The 25384-nt window shown below is 44.7% G+C and overlaps 1 protein-coding gene across 4 annotated transcripts in view; it reads right to left on the minus strand.

Moving 5' to 3' along the window:
- The window catches only part of PRTFDC1 (phosphoribosyl transferase domain containing 1), a 115384-nt gene that overhangs the window by 20533 nt on the left and 69467 nt on the right, over positions 1-25384 (minus strand). The gene's annotated exons all lie outside the window — the stretch shown is intronic.

The following is a 25384-nucleotide window of genomic DNA, read 5'->3' on the forward strand; positions in this document are numbered from 1 at the left end:
GCTTCACTGGGATGGAGGAAGAGAGGGCCCTGGGAGAGAGCCAAGCATTTGTCAGCCCTGTCACCAGTAGTTACAGGCTTGCAGGGGACAACAATCAGATTCTGGTTGCCCGAGAGACTGGAGGACTCCTCTACGCCCGACCATTAGAGACCCAGCCCCTCATCTGGTCAAGGGCAATTCCGACAGGCCATGGATTCAGAAGTACTGCACTGAGCCCTTCTGACATGAACGAGAAAGCCTCAAGGAAGGTCTGCAGGTCCAGGAATAGGAGACCCAGGACCATATTTTGATGAGTTTTTATTAAAATCTATTAGACTATATAGTCATTTGCTTTCACAGTATTTCAGTGCGGTCCATTATTCTGTCCCAATGAAACCTCACAGAACGAACAAATAAACCCCAAATGGATTGTTACATAATGAACATCACAGTAGAAAAACCTGGAGGGAAAAGAGGAATGGCTGGCAGTGTGTCTTCCACCAAGCAGCGCTCAAGCAGCCTGCTCCATGACCAAGCAAGCTCGCTGTGGTGTCGCAAGGCCTACGTCTGAACGGTGACCTCTGGGAGAAGGCAGCGCAGGCACCCTCTGTGGGGCATGCTGACCCAGAATACGTCTTCTGCCATGGCGCTGGGCAGCGCTGCTTCTGCCATCTCAGCACTTTCTGCCCCCGTCCTGGGAAGGAGACCGTCTTTCCTACCTGGGGGCAGGGCCAGCCCTTCCCAGTGAGGGCCAGCCAGCTCTGCCTGAGGGATGTCAACTTCGGACTTTCCAGCTCCTCAAGGCGATTACCTTAGGAATTTTCTTGGGCTGGAGTCTGTCTTTGAATTGAGACTAGTCCTAGCCCTACAGTTACTTTGTTGTGGAATTGGTCACTTGAGCCGAAGAAACGGGCAAGCCACTAATAGAACAGTCCTGCCAGTGAAGCACCCTGTGTCTTTTTACATTCCCACGTCAAAGGGAGGATAAGGGCCTTAAAATGTTTTTCTTTCAGGCCAGCTCCATGGCCTGCTGATAATGGAGCCGAATCCCATATGGCCAACTGTAATCTGAGTCCCAGTCCTGGTGGCTAGACGTGTGTGCATACGTGCCCCAAATCATGACAGGGTGGACAATGGAGAAGAGAGTGGCAGGTTGACCACACCAAACTGGAGGGTGCTTTCCCCCTCTCCTTGTCTTTCTGCATCTCTCTCTCTCTCTCTGGCTACTGCATGCACCTTCAGGCAATTAAGAAAGAAAGAAAAAGAGGAAGAAAGAGAGAGAGAAAAAAACTAAAGGAAGGAAGGAAGGAAGGAAGGAAGGAAGGAAGGAAGGAAGAAAGGAAGGAAAAGAAAGGCTTTGATTTCCACCTGGTAAAGCATTCACCAAAACATAAAGGCAAAGACAGAGGCTCCTACTGCCTCACCGTGTAGCTCCCCCTGAAAGCGGCCCACTAAGTTAGATTAAGCCAAGGGTTTCCTTCTTGTGAAACAGATCTCAAAAGGTCAAGAGTCAAATATCCAGGAGTCCGCTCTTTTTCTTCAGGCATTTATAACCCTATGTTCCAACTTGTCAAAAATGTCAAAGGAGAAAATTGTCTTGTCATTTCTAGAAGTGCTGAGATACAGGAGTTAACATAGGAGGAATTTCGGCATATTAGACTCAAATATGTTGTTCATAACTGCAGGAAAAATAAAATTTCAGTACTCCCAGGGGGCTTGGGCATGCAGAATTGGATACAACTACTAAAACCACAAAGTTTAATGTCATCAATGAGATTTATACTCTGCCAGATCGGAATAGATTTCACAACCATTCTGCTATTGTCATCTCCGGTCTATTGATTAAAAACAAAACACGAAGCATCAGAAAGCTGTCACATAGCGAGTGTGCTGCCAAGCAAATCTTATTTAGGAAGGCCTTACTTAGTCCAAGTTAACAAACATGTTTTTAATATTAGACTTGTCTTTAATCCTTTTGGGGTTATATTTTCCAAGTGTATATAGACAAGGGTTCCAGCATAATATATTGAATTGTTCGTTTTTTTTCCCCTGCTGGTTTGAAACATCACTTTTTACCATATCCTTTACTTTTGTATGGTCTCTATATTCTCCTAATTTGACTTGATTTGTTCCAGCGTTAACTAATCTAACAAGTCTAATGAAGTAATCCAGTGTTTACTAATGAATCATGATTCCTTAGTAATAATTCACTTAAAACATCATTAATGATTAATAATGATTAGAGCAGCATGGCGGGGTGAGGGCTGGTTGAAGGACGAGACACAGACGCTGCACCGGCCAGAAGACAGCTGGTGAGGGAGGGCGTGCGGGTGAACAAACGCTGAAGGAATTCTGACGTTCTGTCCAGGTGTTCTTGGAAGAAATACTTGAGAAATTCCTAGCTTAGGTGATCTGATCTCTGAGTACTACTCAGAGCACACCCAAATGGCCCAGGAGGTGAGGCCATTCCTAACACAGAACATTTGGACCACGTAGATAATGCTTAGAAAAAAAAACAAACTGAGGAAGAAGAAATATCTGGAGTACCCTATCCTTTTGAGGAAGCAGAAGAGGAAAAGTAAAGAAAACAAATAAAAGAATCATTCTCTAAGTCACTTGTTTCCAAAGATGGAGCCACTTGCTTCAAAACCTATAGGCACAAACACTTTTCAAGACTCTCTACCTCCAGAGGTGCCTTCATTTTATCCACCTCCATCCTTTTTAATTAATGTTTTAAGTATCTATGTAATCTACAAATGAGAGAGAAGCGCCTCCAGCAGGGGCGTGATGCCACATGGCACCCCCTGCCTCAGCTAGCTCCGGATCACAGGCACACAGGGCTACCATACCAGGGAGGGTTCTCGCTGTGAACCCTGCCATGTCTTACCACTGTCTGGCCCACTTCTCATCCTATCTCAGATTCTCTTGTGCCCAGTGAGATGGCTGATACTCTATCAAATGAATAGAGATACAAAATAGCAACAAAACCATTTCAAGAAGTTGAATGATCAGACTAGAGAGCTCCTAATTAAAATGTATCAAACAGTTCAAATTGGTTATTTTGAACTCTGAACATTTGATACCAGGTCAGACAATAAGGGCAGGTGAATTGGTTCCAGTATCCCCAGTTTTCTTTTTCTTTCCTTTTTTTTTTTTTCAGAGAGAGAATTGTTAATATTTTAGAGAGAATTACTTTATTTAACTTTATTTATTTATTTTTATTTGATCAGAGAGGGACAGAGTGAGAGTTGGGTGGGGAGGAGTGAGAAAGCAAACTGCCAGGTCCAGGACTTGAACCAAAGTCTGTCGTGTGAGAGTCCAGCACCCTTAACAACCATGCCACCTGCCAGCCCGTACCCCCACTAATTAGCTTTCTAATTAGTGGTTGATGTAGAGTGTGACTCTCGGTGGGGGGAGCCCCTTAGTCTTGTAAGCTGCCTAGGATCACATGGAGGGCCACGCGTAGGCAGAGGAGGTAGCACCTGTACCTCTCAAAAAAAAAGCCACTCTACCTGTCTCTGTTGTAGTTATTGGAGTCAAAGGAAGATGTGGGGGGGAGAGGGGGAGGTCTACCAAAAAAACAAAGTTTGAAAATGATCAAGTTAATTTTTTTCTCTTGAAATGGACTTAACTTTCTTTTCAGTTTCCTGTTCATTTAGATGTCCATTTGCTCTGAGTTCCCTTTTGTTGAGAAACAATTTTACCGTGTCTATGGGATGAATTGTGAGAAAGGAGAACAGGGAGACTACATACAGCTGACATCTCCCACACTCTGGGGTCCAACAGCCTGGGTTCCCATTGCAGCTCCCCCTTTTGTTGGGTGCATGACCTTGGGGAAGTTACTTAACCTCCCAGTGCTTCTGTTTTCCTATGCATAAAACCAGTATAGTTGAACTGTGGGATTATTGGGTGGGTTAAACGCGTTATTGATATTATGCACTGAGCACTTCGAAGAGCACCTGGCATGTTGTTATAAACCATATATGAATGCACCCTGTCTCCTCACCCTCTGTACTCAGCCTGAAGAACCACGCACGTCTGCCTGAGTTTCCTCACCTGGCTTTGTGGTCGATGCTGTTTGGTCACACTGTGCCTAAGGAGAGTGGGTAGGCCGTGGGCTCTGCGTTCAGGTGACGGAGGCCGATCACGACCCTTGCAGCCCATGGTTAAGGGCTGATGTCCTTCCAGCATTACTCTGGCCATGAATTTTGCCGTGGTTGAAATGAACCTGTCTGTGGGTTCCTTTGGGGTTTCTCAGTAACCTCCCTAGTTCCTGAAAGGCTATTCTCACTTTTTATTTATTTATTTATTTATTTTTGAGACATTTTTGCTATAGGGAACAAGCACATGCTGGAGAGACCGAGAGATACAGAGAGAAAGTGAGAAATCAACCCCCCCTGCCCCCAAGGGCAATAACCATGCTACAATCCCTTCTCCTCCATTCTCTCAGGATTTGGGGCATGTCACGCACGTACCTGGCATAAGTTTCAAGTTGCCAGGCTTGGGACTCAAACCATGGTCCACCATGTCAGAGTCCAGCAATGTAACCATTATGCCAATGTAGCCATCTGCTGGTCCCCTATTCTAACAGTTTAAAACGGGGCATTTGGTGAGTGTCACTTCCACCATCCCACTTTGCTGATGGATGGGCGATCTGTGGTAAGCTATTAGCATGGACGGCTGAGTTGTCACTATTTTTTTAGGCCTGCCACATTGCTACCTTGGGGACCATGAGATAGCCCAAATCCTTGCTATGAAGGTACCATTTTAGTTTAAGGGAATTAAACCAGATTGTACTACTTGTAACAAAAGAACTTTGACTAAAATATCACTACCTGGGGCCAGCAGGTGGTGTGGTGGTTAGGTTGCTGGATTCCGACGTAGCCGACTGTAGTCAGAGTCCCAGACCTTGCGACTTGCTTTTTCACTTTCTTTCTCTCTCTCTCTGGTGAATTCCAAATTAAATATTACTATTAATAATAATAATAATAATGCAATTTTTAAATTCTTAAAAAATATCACTAACTTAGCTGAAAAGTAAGTCTTTACAATGTTAGTAAGTATGATGAGTTACTAATTTCTTTCTTTTTGGGAGAGGTTTTTGCTACGGGGTGTGTGCACTAGCTAGAAAGATAGAGAGAGACAGAAAGCGAGAAATCACCCCCCAGGGGGGTTGGCCACGCCACAATGCCCTCTCCTCCATTCTCCTCTCAAGATCTTGGGCACACATGCACATGCGCCTGGCGTGAGTTTAAGCCGCCAGGTCCGGAACTCAAACCACAGTCGGCTACATGGGAGTCCAGCCACATAGCCATTAGCCAACTGCTGGTCCTGAGTTACTAATTTCTTATGGTCTGTCTCACCACTGCCAATGGTCACCACTATGCTGCTCTGAGGCCCCAGGAGTTCTGGGACATGATATGCTGTTTTTTTCCCATATCTTTGCTTAGCTTTGGATTGATTGTCCCATCCCTCTCTGTCTTCACACAGGTACTATTATTTTTTCTTTTTTTGGAAAGGTTTTTTCTATAGGGCGCGTGCGCTCCCCAGACAGACAGAGAGAGACAGAGAGACAGAAAGTGAGAAATCACCCCCCAGGAGGGATGGTAACGCCGCGATTCCATCTCCTCCATTCTCCTCTCGGGATCTTGGGCACGCACGCACATGCGCCTGGCGTGAGTTTAAGCCACCGGGTCTGGGACACGAACCACAGTCGACTACGTGGGAGTCCAGTGACACAGCCATTATGCTAACTGCTGGTCCCACGCACAGGTACTATTTTAAAAGTTTATTTATTTCTTTATTTGAGAGAGAGAGAGAGAGAGAGAGAGAGAGAAAGAAAGAAATAGCATACCCAGCTGTGTATTTGCACTATGTTCTACAGTTCGAAATCTCAGCCAGCCCAGATCATGGCACCCTGGCTCATACACAGAGCCCGTAGGTGGATGCTGGCCAGGGTCGCAGGACCTCTCCCCTGTTGGCCCAGTTGCCTGACTGCTGCACCACTGCCTGGCCCTACGTGGGTGATTCTTACTCTAGCATCAAGACTCCATCCAGGTGTCATCTCTTTCCCGAAGCTTCCCTGGTGTCCTCTGGACTTCTCCTGCATCTACAATATCTCCTAAGAATACTTTATGCACATCTGGATACGGACAGAACGCGTAACACTGGAATCGACTGGGAGCACAGCAGCTGCCCATGCCATAAACACTCTCAGTGCAGTAGATCGTTTGCATCCTGCTTGTTCCTCAGTGGCTGGCACGCGGTGGCACCCAGCGTTGGCTAAGCCACACTGAAGTGTTTGAGAACACCTGTCACTGTGTTTAGTACTTCTTCCCTCGCCTACTGTAGGCAGACACCAAGTGTTTGTGAGCATTACTTGAGTTCCTAGGGCTTCAAGTTCTTTTTCCAGCTGTCCAGACCCTTCCAGGAACTTATTACCCCCAAGGAAGCAGAAAAAATGTCAAAATGATCAACAAACACAGATGAGAAAAAGCTACATGGAGAGGGATGGAAATGAAGCTGACTTGGATGACTTGGGAGGACTGAAAATACAGACAGCCTGTGCTTCAGGGATTCCCTTATTCTCATTATTATTAATGTGTCTCAGTTGCCAAACAGCTTCCTCAAATTTTTAAAAACTTAATGCAAGGGGCCAGCTGGTGGTGAGGTGGTTAAGGCACTGGATTCCCACAGTTGACCACAGTTCAAGTCCCAGAACTGGTGGGTTGAAAATCACACCAGGTGTGTGTGCATTTGTGCCCAGAATCCCAAGAGGAGAATGAAGAAGGGATTACAGCATGGTTGTCTTCCCTGGGGGGTGTTTCTCACTTTCCCTCTTGCTGTTTCTCTCTGGATGTACATGCACCCTATGGCAACCCCCCCCCAAACAAAAACAAAAACAAAAACAAAAACACTTAATGCAAAAAGTCATGTGAATTCTGAACATTAAGAGTAAGGAAATATGATTGATATTTTAATATCAGGACTTCATTTGAAATATTAGTGCAGGATGCTGTTTTAAAGACTAACTAGCAGTTTTGGGGCCAGCAGATGGAGTAATGGCTATGTCACTGGACTCCCCTGTAGTCAAGTCCTGGATCCGGTGGTTTAAAACTCACTCTGGGCTCCATCCATGCATGCCCAAAATCCCAAGAGGAAAATGGAGGAGAAGGGACTCTAGCGTGGTCATCTCCCTAGGGGGGTGATTTCTCTCTTTCTGTCTCTTTGTCTCTCTTTGTCTCTCTGGTGAGTGCATATGTCCAATAGCAAATATTTCTCTCTCTCTTTCTCAAAAAAAAAAAAAAAGACTAGTGGTTTTAACCAGGAAAAAAATTCTTTACACACACATACACACACACACACACATATACACACACACACACACACACACAGTCTTCAAAAGGTTCATGGAAGATGCACATTATGAACAACTTATGCATGGATTTCTGTTTTTTTTTTTTTTTCAGCAAAATACTCTTGTACTTTAACCCCATTTTTCCACAAACTCTTTGAAGTCCCCACATATACATGTTAGTATGTACAATGTAGTCCTTTTGAACAAAATTTTTTTTTATTTCCTGCCTTTGGTGGGACTAACTTTGCAAACATGATCTGAGTTTTCGTGAAGACAAAATGGTTTTCTGTTTAATGACAATGATTTATCACTCTATTGTGATTGGTATTCTCCTCCACCCAGTCTCCAAGAGGGGTACTAGTTAGCCAAGAGTGATCCCCAACAGAGAAAGGCCCTTTTCTTCCTGAGAAATAAAGGAATGTGAGATGAGAAGGGAGCACAATGACGTGACGAAGCTTTAGACTGGTGAGAATAATGAAGGGTCACCAAGAAAGGAAAGAAAAGGAAGGAGAGAACAGAATGGACCTTTACTTCTGTGTAGTTATAGGAGACCCCAGGAAAGAGGAAATTCAGTTTAAAGGCAGATTCAGCAACTTCGCTTTACATGAACTTTGAAACCTTGAAGCAGGATATCCTTCTGTTTTGAACCTTGCATTGGCTTCTTGTTTTGGTTTAAGTTACGTTGTAAAATCATGCAGCAGGAGAACAAGCAAGGCGAGCCTCTCGACACATCAGATGACCCCAACAAAATCAGTGAAGTCTGTATTAAAAGGCCGATGACTACATCCCTGTGGTGACTATTTTTCAAAAGATCACGTTTTTCTCCTCTCATTCTTACCCAAATATCCCAGAGATTCATCATTTAAATGAATAATGAAATTGTGGTTTACCAGTATAAACCTTAAGGCAGCTCTCATGAACCTGTTTAAGCCATGGCAGGAGATGGAATGGTGATGAGGAGAAGCTGAGGGAGAGAACTGGAGACAGATCCTGCACTGGGGAAACCTCTAGGACAAACAATTGCTTTTCGCCATTCGGCTTTAGTTCCACCCAGCTGTACACTGCGTCCAAAAAGTTCAGCTCTGTGTCACTTCTCACTCAGCTCAAATGATTTCTGAAGATTACCATGGCTGCAAAATGAAGTGATTTTACTGTAGCAAGGGCAGAACCATCCACAGAGCAGGCAACAGCAGCCCTGCCTATCACCAATACCACAACACAAAGACTTCTTTTTCTTTCTCTGTTTGGTTTTATAAGGAAGTTTTCTTGTTTTGATTTCTGTTTTTAAAGTTCTGTGATAGACTGAGTAATGTGAATTATGCCAGGGGGGCATGTGTGCTGAAGTGAGCATGCTTATCTCTTTGTAGGGCTGAGTTTATTGCAGGGATAATGGTGGAGGAGGAACCCAGAGAGACAGACAAATGGGCTGATATTGGTCAGCTGGCCATCCTAATTATCCAGCTCCCACTTGCCTTCTTGGCTTAGAAGGCATGTCATCCTAAAGGCATCTGAATTGGAAAAGAGAGGCATGAAGAACCAGCTGCCCCAGCTTGCTGAGGGGCTTACTGGTCAGTTCCACCCAAGGCGCAGGTAGGCCCGCCCTCACCCAGGAGCCTTGGTCTCCAGCCTATGCAGCCTGTAGGGATGAGCATGGCTCCTTACCCAGTCTCCAGGTTGGCAATCCAGGTAGAATCACGAGGCTGGCCATGGACAGACCCATTTAGGCATATTCACTGTGGATGTGCGTATGGGCCCTATAATGTTAGGGACCAGCCTGGCTCTGGGAATCATTTATTGAGCATTTACTAAGCATTAGGTGGTGTGCTAAGCACATTGCTTCCATGATTCCCAACAAAATCCTACAGGGTATGATCCAGCAGTCACACTCCTTGGTATTTAGCCAAATGAGCTAGAAACTTACATCCACACAAAAATCTGCATGTGGATATTTATAGCAACTTTGTTTACAGCTGTTTAAGTGTAGAAGCAACCAAATGGCCTTCAATAGGTGAGTGCTTAACACTGTGGAGCACCCAGACGGGACTGTCATTCAGTGCTGATAGGAAAGGAGCTAGCCAGCCATGAAAAACATGAAGGAAGCTTAAATGCCTATTATTGAACAAAACAAGTCAATCTGAAAAGGCAACACACTGTATGGTTTCATGTGACATTCTGGAAGAGACATAACTATGGGGACAGTAAGAAGATCAGGGGTTGCTGGGGTGAACGGGGAGGGAAGGGTGAACAGGCAAAGCACAGAGGGTGTTAGGGCAGGGAAACGAGTTTGTATGATACTACAGTGATGGATCCGTGTCATTAAACACTTGTCTAAACCTGGAGGATGTATCAGTCGTTGGAAAAGTCATGACACACTTTTTGCATAGAACAATACATCATGAGTTTTCTGACATCCCAACAGCACCCAGAGTGGGCCTCAGTGTGAACTATGGACTCCGGGTGGTGACGGTTCACGTAGGCTTGCTGGCTGTAACAAAAGTCCACCCCCCGCCGCCCTACTCTGGTGGGAGTGTTGATAGTGAGGGATGTTGTGCAGGGGTTATCTCGTACTTTCCAAATTATGCTGTAAACCTAAGACTGCTCTGAAAAGAAAGCCTATCTTTAAAAAGATGCTATGAAGGGACAGGTACTATTATCACTCCAGTTTAAGGAAGCTTTGCCCAAGATCCCACAGCTGGAAAGTGAGGCTCATGGAGCCCGAGCAGGATTTACCCCCAGCCCCACCTCCCAGCCATCTTGCTCCAAAGCCTCAGCCTAGCCAATGTGTTCCTGCAGCTTCTCCTTCGGGTCTGATCCCAATCCACCGTTCTGTGTAACTGGCCAGAACATCCCCTGCACGCATGGGTCGCCTGTGCAGGTTGTGAATCTGAGCTGGGGCTGAGACTGCATTCCTAACCAGTTCCCAGGTGCTGTGGATGCTGCTGGTGCACAGTCCACTGTCCGGGAAGCCCGACCCTGTGTCCCACCTGCACCAGCTGGACAGAGAGAGACAGAGAGACAGAAAGTGAGAAATCACCCCCCGGGTCCGGGACTCGAACCGTGGTCGACTACATGGGAGTCCAGCAACATAGCCATTAAGCTAACTGCTGGTCCCAGCCTGCCTCTTGCCATCTTTGAATCTTGCTGTTAGGCCCTCCACTACGAGTGTCTCTCTGCTGCATCTCTTCCTGTCAGAATCCTGCTCGGCCTTAGGCATCCAAACTGAGGTGACATTCGTTATACAAGCTGCTCCCTGAACTCACCACCCAGCCCCACCATCACCAGATCAGTCTCTCCCACCAGCTGCTTCCTCTGCATTCAGCAAAGCTCAAGCAGCTCTGGCTACCTTGTTCTCTGGACGTGCATCTGCTCAGTTCTGCGCTTTGGAAAGCAGCTTGAGGATGGGGCGTTCGTGTCTGACATCCTTATCATCACAGAGAACAGGGCCTTGGAAGCAGAAATAGTGGAGACATGGGAGAAGGACTCACACCCTGCCCTGACTCTTACCTAAGCTCCCTGATACCTGTTCCTGCATCTGTAAAATGGGGATAACAGCACCTATTCACTGGGGTTGTGGTGGGGTTTAATTTAAGTGTCATATGTGAAGTGCTTCACCTACTAGCCTCTGATAAATGTTTATTGAACTTATTTTCAATTCGATTGAAAGGAAAAAAAAGGGCCGGCATGGAAGTGGGTTGGGAATAAAACCAGGCCTAGTACCAGGTGTCCTTATTCAAATGGTTTTCCCTCTCTGTCAAGCTCTAGTTCCTTTTAGTTCCGATATGTAACTGCCAGTCATTCCCATAACTAACATCAGAATTTACAAAAGAAAACTTAGGATATTATGTCTTGATTTCACATTTTCTGTTTTTAAAGAATTTCTTTTTAAATTTAATGTTCTTCATTGATTTATTTCAATTTGACCAGAGAAGGACAGAGTAAAAGAGAGAAAGGGAAAGTGAAAATGAAAGCCACAAGGTCCAGGACTCGAACCCTGGTCTGCCATGTAGGAGTCCAGCGCCCCAACTACCATGCCACCCACCGGTCCCTGATTTCACATTTCCTATAGCAGTCACTAACTAAAATTAAAATACGGCTTAGAAGTAAAAGGCATCAATCAATTCAGCCTTACATCTTGGTAAATTATAAAGATATCTTTAATATGCAACTATAATGTATTGCTATGTCTATGTAACTTAGGACAACCAAACTTAAAAATAGGCAATAGCTTCCTGACTAAATGTGATCATACAAGAAAAAAGTGATATGGCGGATCATACTAAGTTCAGCCATGAAGACTGACTTACCTGAGACCAGCCAGGTGGTGTAGTGGTTAAGGCGGTGGATTCCCACATGGCCCACCATGTTTTGAGTCCTGGACCTGGCAGCTTAAAATCATGCTGGGCACATACATGTGCAAGTCCAAAACCCCAGGAGGAGAATGGAGGAGGGACTGTGGTGTGGCCATTCCTCTCGAGAGGTGATTTTGCACTTTCCTTTTCTGTATCTCTGTGTCTCTCTGACTAGGACATGTGCCTTATGGCAAAACAAGTAGACAAACAAAAAGATTGGCTTAACCAGTTACTCATTGGACATGTTGGCAAACTCACTTGATTTCTTATTTACTTCATCTGGAAATGGAGACACTCCTACCAACTTCCTGCTATGGTCTGAATGTCTGTGTCCTCTCAAGATTCATATGTTGAAACCTAATCACCAATGGGATAATACCAGAAGGTGGTATTATCTTTGCAGGGCAAAGCCTTCATGAATGGGGTCAGTGCTTTATAAAAGAGGTCTCAGAAAGCTGGTCCTGTAGCACAATGATTAGTGCTGTGCATAGACAGCTGGATTCCACATGGCTGACCACAGTTCAAATCCTGGCCCTGGAGACTTGAAAAACATACCTGGCACCAGTGTGTGCCCAAATTCCTGATGGGATGGAGAAATTTAGGAAAGTGGATTGCACTGTCACCATGCCCCATGGGGGCGGGGGGAGAAGCTTTCTCTCTAGTGAGCCGGCATGGAAGTGGGTTGGGAATAAAACCAGGCCTAGTACCAGGTGTCCTTATTCAAATGGTTTTCCCTCTCTGTCAAGCTCTAGTTCCTTTTAGTTCCGATATGTAACTGCCAGTCATTCCCATAACTAACATCAGAATTTACAAAAGAAAACTTAGGATATTATGTCTTGATTTCACATTTTCTGTTTTTAAAGAATTTCTTTTTAAATTTAATGTTCTTCATTGATTTATTTCAATTTGACCAGAGAAGGACAGAGTAAAAGAGAGAAAGGGAAAGTGAGAATGCAAGCCACAAGGTCCAGGACTCGAACCCTGGTCTGCCATGTAGGAGTCCAGCGCCCCAACTACCATGCCACCCACCGGTCCCTGATTTCACATTTCCTATAGCAGTCACTAACTAAAATTAAAATACGGCTTAGAAGTAAAAGGCATCAATCAATTCAGCCTTACATCTTGGTAAATTATAAAGATATCTTTAATATGCAACTATAATGTATTGCTATGTCTATGTAACTTAGGACAACCAAACTTAAAAATAGGCAATAGCTTCCTGACTAAATGTGATCATACAAGAAAAAAGTGATATGGCGGATCATACTAAGTTCAGCCATGAAGACTGACTTACCTGAGACCAGCCAGGTGGTGTAGTGGTTAAGGCGGTGGATTCCCACATGGCCCACCATGTTTTGAGTCCTGGACCTGGCAGCTTAAAATCATGCTGGGCACATACATGTGCAAGTCCAAAACCCCAGGAGGAGAATGGAGGAGGGACTGTGGTGTGGCCATTCCTCTCGAGAGGTGATTTTGCACTTTCCTTTTCTGTATCTCTGTGTCTCTCTGACTAGGACATGTGCCTTATGGCAAAACAAGTAGACAAACAAAAAGATTGGCTTAACCAGTTACTCATTGGACATGTTGGCAAACTCACTTGATTTCTTATTTACTTCATCTGGAAATGGAGACACTCCTACCAACTTCCTGCTATGGTCTGAATGTCTGTGTCCTCTCAAGATTCATATGTTGAAACCTAATCACCAATGGGATAATACCAGAAGGTGGTATTATCTTTGCAGGGCAAAGCCTTCATGAATGGGGTCAGTGCTTTATAAAAGAGGTCTCAGAAAGCTGGTCCTGTAGCACAATGATTAGTGCTGTGCATAGACAGCTGGATTCCACATGGCTGACCACAGTTCAAATCCTGGCCCTGGAGACTTGAAAAACATACCTGGCACCAGTGTGTGCCCAAATTCCTGATGGGATGGAGAAATTTAGGAAAGTGGATTGCACTGTCACCATGCCCCATGGGGGCGGGGGGAGAAGCTTTCTCTCTAGTGAGTGCATGTGCCCTCTGGCAATTAAATAAAATTTAAAAATAAAACAAAAAAGAAGCCCCAGAGAGTTAGCTCCCCACATGAACCATGTGACGATGGAATGAGAAGGCACCATCTATGCAGCAGAAAGTGGGCCTTCACCGGACACTTCCTCTTACCCTTGATTCGGGACTTCCCAGGCTCCAGAGCTGTGAGAAGTAAACTCCTGCTCCGTGTAAGCACCCAGTCTATGGTACTTTGGTGCAGCAGCCTGACTGGGCTAAGTGCCTTAGCTACTTCTCAGAGTTAGAGTAAGAAGCAGCCAAACTGCCAATAAATGCAAATACTATGAAAACTGAAACTTGCTAGGTGTAAAAAAAGTATTATTGTGGGAACAGCAGTTGGTGTAATGGCCATGTCGCTGGACTCCCATATAGTCAAACATGGTTTGAGTCCCAGACCCAGAGGCTTAAACTCACACTGGGCACGTGTGCGTGTGTGCCCAAGATCCCAGGAGGAGAATGGAGGAGAAGGGATTGCGGCATAGTCATCCCCCCTGGGGGGTGATTTCTTACTTCCTGTCTCTCTGTATCTGTCTTTCTGGCCAGTGCACACACCTTATAGCAAAACCAAAAAAAAAAAAAAAAAAAAAAAAGCATTAATGATATCTTTAGGAATAATACAGGTCTGGAGGGAAGGCAATATATGTGAACTGTACAGCATACTGAAGGCTTGAGGAGGGCCAGATAGCAAGTGTTTCATCTGCAGTTATTATTTTATAGATTTATAGTCTTTGCTCAAACGTTTCCAGGTATCTATGAGACGTGAACCATGTAAGAAGGTCAGAGAGGAGCATGCTTCTAGAGCCACCATCCATGTTTCAGAATTAGAAAAGATGGTTTATTTGATGTAGGCATGTTGATTGGCAGTGCAGGCTTGCAAATTCCTTCAGTATTAAGTCATGTCTTCAAAACTGGGTGGGGCGCTGAGTTACTCAATTTTTTCTTTTTCTCTAGAGGCCCGGGCTTGGAAAGCTGAAAACGACATGTGAAATGAGTTGGGTGGTCTTGGGAAAATTCTGTGTAAACAGCATTGCTCATCTAAAAGTAGCACAAAACACCGCACATCTGTCTGTCCACATTATCCAAGCAGAATCTGGACTCCATTAATGTGCCTGAGGAATAATTTTATTCTCTAATAAATGTTTTTGTAATTACTGTGAAAAGGAAGTTCCAGGACCCCAAAGGAAATGAGACTCTGCTGTACCCATTTGTTGGCGGAAGCCTGGGAGAGGAGTGGGAGAGGGAAGAGAATGCAGCTGCGTCTGACTTGGAAAGGTGGTGCCTTTTGGAACTATGGGAAACATGGGGCTCACTGTACACGGCTACTGTCGAGCACCTTATCCCAGACTGTCGACAAGGAATGCAAGATTGCCTGGGGAGGGTGGTCTTCACTCTGGATTTTGCAGGATGATCTAGTAAGACATTCGCCTGAGTCTGCAGCCGGACAGCCTCTGTGCGCCGAGTCAGGCCCAGCACGTGACAGGGTCTAACGAGAGCCAGTGGCTACAGAACAGGCACTTGGGTTGTCTGGTTTTTGCAGACCAACATTGCTAGTGCAAACACCTGCTCTTCCCTACCTCTGTCCTCATCAAATGTTTGCTGTCGTTGGCTGGTGAGCAGAAGTGTTCGATTTATAAGGCGAATGGCAGAAGTGTGATTAGCTCAGGGGTGGATGGGAAAGCAACAGGAGGTGGAGGGTGAGATGAACTCTGTTCCCTGTCTGGCTCCTCTGGCCATAAATGGGTTCAGTTGCTTTCATTAACAACTGCAAGATTCTGGGAGACGTTCAAGGCCAGAAGAGAAGTGCTTGGGTCCCCTTTGTGGGAAACCCAGCCCTACCCTGGTGCCAAAGGACTGGTGGCTTCGGGAGGGCCTCAGCGTGGACATGGGCATTGTCACATAGGCACCATGAGCAAAGGCTTCATTGATAACCCCAAAAGAGGACTGCCAGCAGGAGCTGCAGCGGGGGCTGGCAGAGGAGGTGGCAGGCGTTCTTGGAACCGTCACTGAGACATGGATGGGGAGACACACGTGAAGACCCTTTGGCAGGCCTGAGAAGTAACTGCAGAATACAATGGGAAGGTGGGAAAATTTCAACCCGAATTCAATGTACTTTGGGCATACTCATAAATGGACCCACTTTATATTTATCAACTGGCAATGCCAAGGATTTAAGCTACATAGAAAAAGATGCTCGGTTTTAGAAAATTTCAGGCACTTATTCAGCATTTATGCAACCTTCTTTTGATTGTAAAAGATTCATTTGCTGTAAAAGCCATGATATCCTTAATATAATGAGGTTGTGAATCAGTTTCCTAACATGATACCTTGTTTGATCATTTCTTTTTTTTAAACAAGAAGCCATAACTTTATTAAGGATAGAAACAGTACAAATTTCAAACCAGGATACAGTATTCCTTTGGAACACACACACACACACACACACACACACACACAGTCCTCCTTTCCAGACGGTTATGTTTTTTTTTTTTTTCCTGGAGAGATTTTCGCTATAGGGCATGTGCACTCGCCAGACAGACAGAGAGAGCCATAGAGAAAGAAAGCGAGAAATCACCTCCCAGGGGGGATGGTCACACAGCAATCCCTTCTCCTCCATTGTCCTCCCGGGATCTTGGGCATGCATGCACACGCGCCCGGTGTGAGTTTTAAGCCACTGGGTCCGGGACGCAAACCGCGGTCAACTACATGGGAGTCCAGCGATGTAGCTAACTGCTGGTTCCCTTGTTTGATCATTTAAAAAGTTTGAAGTGATTGGGACCAGCAGTTAGCGTAATGGCTATATATATACACACACATACGTATATGTATATAGTGGAATATCATTTGACCTTAAAAAAGGAGATTTTTTTTTTTGAGAGGTTTTTGCTATAGGGCACGTGTGCTCACCAGAAAGACAGAGAGAGACAGATAGAAAGTGAGAAATCATCCCCCCTTCCCCAGGGGGGATGGCCATGCTGCAATTCATTCTCCTCCATTCTTCTCTTGGGATCTTGGGCATGCATGCACATGCACCCGGTGTGAGTTTAAGTCACTGGATTCAGGACTCAAACCACTGCCAACTACATGGGAGTCCAGCAACGTAGCCATTATGCCAAGTGTTGGTCCCAAAAGAAGGAAATCTTGTCACATGCAACAGCATGGTTGAACCTAGAGGACGTTGTACTAAGTGAAATATTGAGTTGTCTGAAAAGTCATGACATATTTTTGCATAGAAAAACATAAAAAAATACATCCTGACTTTCCTGACAACCTCAGATAATACTATCTAATTTCACCTATCTGAGGCATTTAAGGTAATAAGCGCGCAGAAACAAGAGTAGAATGGTTTCTAGGAACTGGGGCGGTCAGGGAATAGGAAGTTATTGTTCAATGTACATAGAATTTCAATTTTACAAGATGAAAGTGCTCTAGAGACCTGTTGTACAACAATGTGAAATACTTAACATCACTAACCTATACACTAAAAATGGTTCGGATGGTAAATTTGATGTTACGTGTTGTTTACTACAATTAAAAATTAAAACGGAAAAACCTATCACATGGAAAGGTAGAATTCACAATGTTTGACATCCAGCGAACGATTACCAGGCACACAGAGGCAAGAAAATGAGAATAATCAATCAAAACTGACTCAAAATAGACACAGATGTTAGAATTAGAAGACAAGGATATTTGTTAAAATAGTTATTAGAATTGTATTCTATAGGTTCAAAAGTTAGAGAAAAAGAACTTAAGAAATTTTACAAGAGCACACAAATGAAATTTTTAAAGATGAAAAGTAAAATATCTGAGATTAAAAAAATATATATACCTAGAGGCCCAGCCTCTGTGACACAGTTGATAATGTGTCAGACTGTAGAGCTGGAAGCCACATGCCAACCATGGACCAAATCCTCAGTTCATTTAGTCTGAAAACACAACAGGTCAAGAGCGCACACCCAAGATCCTGGTGGTCTAGAAGACTGAAGGAAGGAGGTCACAGCATGAATAAGCCCTGGCAGGTGTTCCTCTCTCTGTCTGTCTCTCTCAAATGCATATGTGCTCTGTGATGAAAAATATAGACTGGTGTGGTAGGCAGAATTCTAAGATAGTCTCCCAGGTTCCCACACCCTGGTGTACATAGCCCTACGTGTAAAAGAGACTGTGAACATGATGGATCTCACTCCCAAGGTTAGGGACCTTACATGGAAGAAGGGATCTTTCAGATCAAGTCCCAAGTCAGTTGGTTTTAGCTAGCCAAGAGGGAGAGTATCCAGGTGGCCCTGAGAACTCAGGGGAGCCCTATAAAGAAATGAGGAGCAGCAGCCATCCCCCCTGGGGAAGAAGCACCCATGCTGCGAAATGCCATGCTATAGAGCCACATGACAGGGACAATGAGTGGCCTCTGGTTTCTTACTGTTCATAGCTGACAGTGAGAGAAAAAGCAGGGAGCAGGGCTGGCAGGTGGTGTCGTGGTTGAAGGCACTAGACTCCCACATGGCCGACCGTGGTTTAGGTCCCGGACCTGGTAGCTTGCTTCCTCATTTTATCTCTCCCTCTCTCTAACTCTGTCCCTTGCTGGTCAAATTAAAATAAGTAAATAAGTAAATAAAGTCAAAATAAAAATTTTTTTTTTTAAAGAAAAAAGTAGGGAGCTCATCTGTACAACCCTAAGAAAGTGAATTCTACCATGACCTAAAGAAAGTTGGTTGGAATGTGGCTCTTTTCCTGAGATTAGGAGGCAGCCAGGTGGCTTTTTTTTTTTTGGTTAAGGTTTTTACCATAAGGCATGTGTACTCACCAGAGAGGGACAGAGAGAGGAAAAGTGAGAAATTACCCCCTAGCGGGGACGGCCATGACACAGTCTTTCTCCTCCATTGTCTTCTTGGGCTTTTGGGCATGCACACATACTTATCTGGTGTGATTTTCAAGCTGCCAGGTCTGGGACCATGGTCGGCCACCCCCGCTGGCAGACTTGACTTCAGCCTGTGGGGCGTGAGCAGGACTCTGAGGCCAGGCAGACTCCTGACCCATGAAAACTGAGATAATACACGGACGTTGCTTTAGGTGTTACATCAGCGGGGAGTTACGAGCACAAGAAAATGAGCACGAGTAGGTAGGAATGATTACAAATGAGATATTGCAGAAGATAGGATTTGGGAGCTGGATGACAAAGATGGAAAGCATGTGAAGTGGAACACATGGACGAAAGCAACTTTTAAAAAATTCATCAGTGAGCGTGGGACAACCAGCAGACATAATTAGAATTCTTGGAAAAAGGGGGTGAGGAAGAAGAAAACTATTAGTAAAGAGATGATGCTTGAAAATTTTCCCAAATATCTTTTTATCCAGTTTTCTTTTCACTGCCAGAGGACGTGTACACTCACCAGAGAGAGACAGAGAGTGGGGAGAAGGAGGGAGCACCCCCTGATGGGGCATGGTCATGCCACAATCGCTTCTCCATTTGGGGCACATACCAGCTTGTTTTTCAAGCTAGCCAAAGTTGGAATTTAAACTGCATTAAGATCTAACTCCCTCAACTACCAGTCTCTAAGTACAGCTCACAAAATGCCTTTTTAAATTTCATTTATTTCTTGAGAGAGAGAGAGAGACAGATAGACAGACGCCCTTGGCAAGGACTCAGTACACGGTGATCTTTCTCACCACCAGCCCTCCAGCAGCCAGGACCAGCGTGTGCCCAGCATGCTCGGGGCAGCCTGGGATCCAAACCTGGGGTCTTCCCGTTCAGCTCTTCAGCACACAGCGACTCCCTACCACGTGTACTCCTGTGGCTGGGCCATGATTTTCCTAATTTGACAAGTATAAATCCACAATCCAAGAAGCTCAATGGAGCCCAAGCACGACTAACAGGAAAAAAAAACATGAAACATCAAGGCAATATGCTTCTGATTAGAAACAACTAAAGTAAGAAGATAATAGACCGATGTGTTTATAGTACCGGAAAAAAGAAAAAACAATTTAAAAAGATTGTCAACCTAGGAGTCTATTCTCAGCAAAATAACTGTTCACAAGTGAAGGTGTGGGACTGGCAGGTGGCAATTAAGGGTGCTGGACTACCACATGTCTGAATGTCGTTCGAATCCTGGACTGGTGGCTCGCTTTCTCACTTTCTCTCTCTCTCTCTCTCTCTTTGATCAAATTAAAATAAACAAATAAATAAAGTTAAATAAAATAATTCTTAAAAAACAATGGAAGATGTGATAAAGGTGGTTTCAAGGCAAAAGCTGACATAACTCATCACCAACTAACCTGCAGTGCAAAAGAAAAGTTAAAGGAAGAACCTCTGGCAGAAGGAGAATGGCGTCAGAAGGAGACACAGATCCGCACAAGGAATGAAGGGCATCGGAGACAATTTCTGCAGGTGGAGGCAGGAACATTAGAAGTCTAAAAACAGGGGCCAGCAGGTGGTATGGTGAGTAAGGCAGCTGGACTCTCACATGGCAGAACCCTGGTTTACGACTGGACCTGGTGGCTTGAAGGGATTGTGGCATGACTATCTCCCAGGGGTGATTTTTCACTTTCTCTCTCACTGTCTCTCTCTGGCAAGTGCACCATCACATGGCAAAAACCTAAAAAATGAAACAAGACAAAACCTAAAAACAAATTCTGTTACCACTGACAGATCTGGCTATATCTTGGGTCATCAGAAAGTCATGACATATATTTTTCTATGTTTTTCTATGTAAAAATGTGTCACGACTTTCTCAACAGCTTAATAATAAGGGTGTGTGGATGATCTTCAAATCTACCACAAAGAATTTTTATAACTTTTCATAACTCCATTTCATATGTGGCTGAGGAGAATATGATGAGTTTCTAAATTACCTAAAAATCCTGGGATTTAGCTATCAGTAGGTAAGAAAATCCACCCAAAGTCTGGCTGTATACTGTCTGTCTTCATTATAGCTCATCCGTCTGAAAGAAAGTTGGAAGTAACACACCCTAGCTAACATATTTGAGAAAAAGAACTTGTTTGACATTTAAATACAATTCTGATGGAAAGTGTCCAAACTTAAAAAGGTAAGTTTTCATAGGCCTGTCTCTTAATAATTATTAGGTCATCGGAAAAGTCAAAATGTATTTTTCTATGTTTTTCTATGCAAAAATGCGTTATGACTTTTTCAACGGCCCAACAGATAACCACACATATTCATGACGTTTTTTAGAACACTGATTCTCTCCATTTTCTTATAACTAGAAGAATCTTAAGTTCCTTGGACTTACAGTAATAATGAGAGCTTCTGTTACCTTTATTACGATGAACATTGGGCTAGGTTTTACTTACTCGGTCTCATCTTCTAGATGAGAACATGGGATTGTAACAAACAGTTGGTCTAAGCTCACTCGCTCATTGTCAGGGCCTGATGTGAACCAGGTATGCCCATGGCAAAGTTCTCACCTTTGACCGCTATGCTGCCTTTAGAGAAATGATACAAACAAGTGCCCGTCAGCATGGCATGCTGATGACAGCATTGCTCACACGAGTGCTCACGTGTGGGCACCCACAGGCTCCTACCGTATCATGCCTGCTGGAGACGTGATGCAGTCAGGACCGGAAGTGCCAAGTCTGCCTGTCTCCTGAAACAGTACCTGGCTCTCAAAGGAAGTGTTACCGTAGGGCAGCTCTGCGGCCTGTGGCCATGGGAAGCGCTGCCTACGCTGAGTCATGCTCCTGGGCCTCAGCCACTATGGATGCTGACCGCTTGCTCATCACAGCTCTGGACAGGAGACAAGTGGGTTTTGCTCAGTCACCATCGTGTGTAGTCAGGGGACTGCAGTGGTTTCATTTTCTGTTTCGTGTGGCTCAGGGTTCTGTGAAATCATGTTGGGGCCAACCTAGGCTTGTGGATGAGACCGAGGGGCCAGCACGGCGGTTCCACTCTGCTTTGCACAGAACAGCCCCAGTTTTGAGGTTTTATGGAAGTTATCACTTAAAAAGCATCAGTGTGGACAAAAGTTTAAAACCACCAGCCCACTGGGAGATAGCAGAGTAGATACCAGTCATGATTGTGGCGTTGGAGTTCATCAATGAGGGTTCAAACCCAGGCTCTGCTACTTAGGCACTGTGTGCCTCAGGGAATTAACCATCCTGAGCCCCAGATACAGCCCGGCTCAGAGCAGGCACCAGGAAATGGTAGTGACTAACACTTCCGTCTGGCCCCAATGGCTGGTGATGAGCCAGAGGGGAATCAGGCTAAAATTCGGAAAGAGTAAAGGAAATGCCTCAGAGTTACTCGAAGAGAGACGGGCCTGGCTCCCCAGATGGGCTGGAAGTAGAGGGGGATCTATCTATGTTTTAGCAGCCAGTATCTTCTAAAATCATAAAACTGGGCCTATCTGAGAGAAAAGTCAATCCTTCGTCTTGTTACAGATGTGAAAACTGAGGTCTAGGGCAGTTGTGCCCATATCACATCTACATGAGAAACACGCTGGCCCAGCCACGTGGCAAAGGTGGTGGGGTGTCACTACTGGAGACACGAGGGAGGCCTGGGTTTGAATCCTGGGTCAAACCAAACACACTGGGGGCACCTGTGCTTGCCTGTGAACCTAGCTGACTGGGAGAAGGGGGAGGATCCCAGTGTATTGATACCCTGGTAAGAGTGTCTGTCTGCCTTTCTTTCATGGAGAGAGATAATACATAAACATAGAAAGAGAGAAAGCAGGCCAGCTGGTGGCACGGTCAATGGTATACTGAACTGAAGTGCTAGAAGCCACATGGCTGACCGTGGGTTTGACTCCCTGACCTGGTTGACCTGAAATGCACCAAACGTACATTCATATGCTCAGGATCCTGATGGGATGGGAAGGGGGATTGTGGAGTGGCCAGACCCTATCAGGGTGCTTCTCTCTCTCTCTCTTTCTCTTCTCTCTCTCTCTCTGTCTCTCATATGTGCATGCACATGTGCACTCTATCACAAATAAAATAAATATAACTGAAAAAGGAGAAACCTAGATCTTATAAATCATTCTGTTTTCAGATCCATGTAGGTTTTTTTCTTTCTTCTGGAACTCTGTAAACTTTCTTATTCAAATAAATAAAGTAATTTTCTAAGGTTTAGTATGTGAGTGTGGTGCATGGGGGTCTGGTATGAGCCTAGGGAAAAAGTGCAGTACTAGAAGTGAAAGAAACTCTAAAGACTGAGGAACTGGTAGAAGGGGAGAGAGAAAGAGAGAGAGAGAGAGAGAGAGAGAGAGAGTGTGAAAGGACCCTAGAATGCTCTCTCTTTGTCTTTTCACTTCCACCTTTGCTCTTCTCCCCATAAGGATCTGTGGGGATATAAAAAGAAGCACAATCCTGAAGAGAGGTCCCTCAGAACACGGCCATGCCCGCACCTTGATCTTGGACTTCCACCCTCCAGAACAGTAAGAAATAAATTCCTGTTGTTTACAAGCCAGTTTTTGGTACTTTGGTATAGTAGTCTGAATGAACTAAGACAGATATTTATCTTTAGATCAAGCACTGTGGTCAGGAGACCTGTGAGAAAAGTGGAGAGATGGGATAGCACAGTCGGGGCCACTGAGGCCGCAGCTAGGATTTGGAGGCCATCCCAGCATCTCTCACAACTTCAGTTGATGACATTATTTGTCACTTCTTTCTTTCCACAGTAAATGGTCTATGGACTATCCCCATAGTGCAGTGGTTAAATGTAGTCCATTAGAAGCCATATTCCCACATGGCTCAAATCCTGGCCCTGGCAGCTGGAAAAACACTCTGGGCACAGGTACTTGCACCAGATCTTGGTGGAATGAGAAATGGAGAATAAAAGCTGGTGGTGACCACACCCCATTGGAGGGTGCTTTCTCTCTTTAGGGTAAGCACAGGCATCCGCTGCTCATTAAAGAAAAAAGGAAGACAAAGTCAAAGAGAATAATAATAAGAAGAAATAGCTGGACTTTTCGTGAAGGTAAAGAGCAACTTTGTCCAATGTTATTGAAGTGATGGGATTCCTGTGACCAGCATGTGGGTGGGAGGGACTCCAGGATCCACGGGAATGGGTTCCACTCTTGGATCTGAGCATGACTAGCCCTAGCCACATTGTCTGGGTGGGGCTGGACAGAACGAGCTACCACCAGTTTCAAAAGACATCAGATCTGCCACCAAACAAGGGTAAGCACTGGTTATCGGAAACAATTTACCCACTATAAAGGGATCTAACAGAGCTTTTCTAAAACATACTAATTTGTAACTAACTCGAAAGTGGACTTTCGTGGTATCATTAAAGATGCTGTATTTGAACCATATACTTTAGAGAGAAAGAAATGCAAGAAGATTCTTTAAAAACCTGTTTTCAAGACAATAGAGATGGATGACAATGACAGAGGATAGTCATTTCAAACATGTCACCGCAACCGTAGAATGCGCCAGTTCAGCTAAACAGTAGCCAGCTACGTTGCAGACATTTTCTGAATTAAATGACAATGCTGCTTTTATGGATTTTATTTTATTTTTTAGAGAGAGATTTTTGCTACAGGGTGCATGTGATCACCAGAGAGACAGAGAGACAGAAAACAAGAAATCACACTCCAGGGGGATGGCCACACTGTAATCCCTTGTCCTCGATTCTCCTCTCAGGATTTTGGGCATGCACACACATGCACCTGGTATGAGTTTTAAGCCACTGGGTCCAGGACTCAACCCATGGTCGAATATGTGGGAGTCCAGTGACATAACCCATTACACCATCTGCTGGTCCAAGGTTGTTTCTATTTTATGGATATGGATATCCGTAGATTCTCATCTACTGATTTTGGGAGCTGGGTAAAAGATGGAGTGGAAATAAACACATAGATTGTATTCATGAAGAGAGAACAGATGTGTAGAGAATGATAGCTAGTGATGGTTTAAAAATCAAATAATAAAAAAAAACAACTTAAGTCATCCTATACTGTCCATCAGTAGGCAGAATTCCACAGTTCACCCAGTTTTCCATGATTTAGGTTTGAGAGAACTTAAGATATTTCCCTCTTCAGAATTTCTTTTCAAATACAAATTCTTGTGAAAGGCTAAAGCGATACTGAAGGGATGCAAGAACCAGCACCATTGCCCTGATGTGGAGTCAGTCTCTGCTCTGAGTGTGTCGTTTACACTGGGTCATGCCTAGGTTCCCAGGGGACCAAAAACTAAAAAGCCAGAAACTCTGAAGCTGCAGCTTTGAACTGATATCTTACATACTTTTAAGCAATTTAGTATTTTTGCATCTGAATTTTCCCCATCAACTTTTGCATCTTCACAAAGTTGTCCTTTTACTCCAGCAAATTCACAGAAAGGTGACCCTTTCAGACCCTTTCAGCCTCTTGAGGAGCGGGAGATAGAGAAGGAATTGCCAACTTCGTGAAAGATTAACCTGGTGAAAAGCACATGCTCTTCGGTATATAAAGCTCTTTACTCTTTTAGATCATTCTCTTCTTTGTTCATGATAGGGCACATATGTGTGAGAGTGAGAGAAACAAAGAGAGAGATGAATAATCCTTCACAGGGTCTGGCCATGCTGTAATCTCCATCCTTTTCAATATTCTCATCAACAGAGCCAGCAGATGGTGCGGCGGTTAAGGTGCACCCACCCACGTGGCCGACTGTGGTTCCAGTCCTGGATCTGGTGGCTTGCTTTCTCACTCCTCCCCTCCCTCTCTCTCTGT

Source organism: Tupaia chinensis, unplaced genomic scaffold (assembly GCF_000334495.1).
Source record: "Tupaia chinensis unplaced genomic scaffold, TupChi_1.0 Scaffold000001_1, whole genome shotgun sequence".
In the NCBI taxonomy this organism is placed as follows: Eukaryota; Metazoa; Chordata; class Mammalia; order Scandentia; family Tupaiidae; genus Tupaia; species Tupaia belangeri.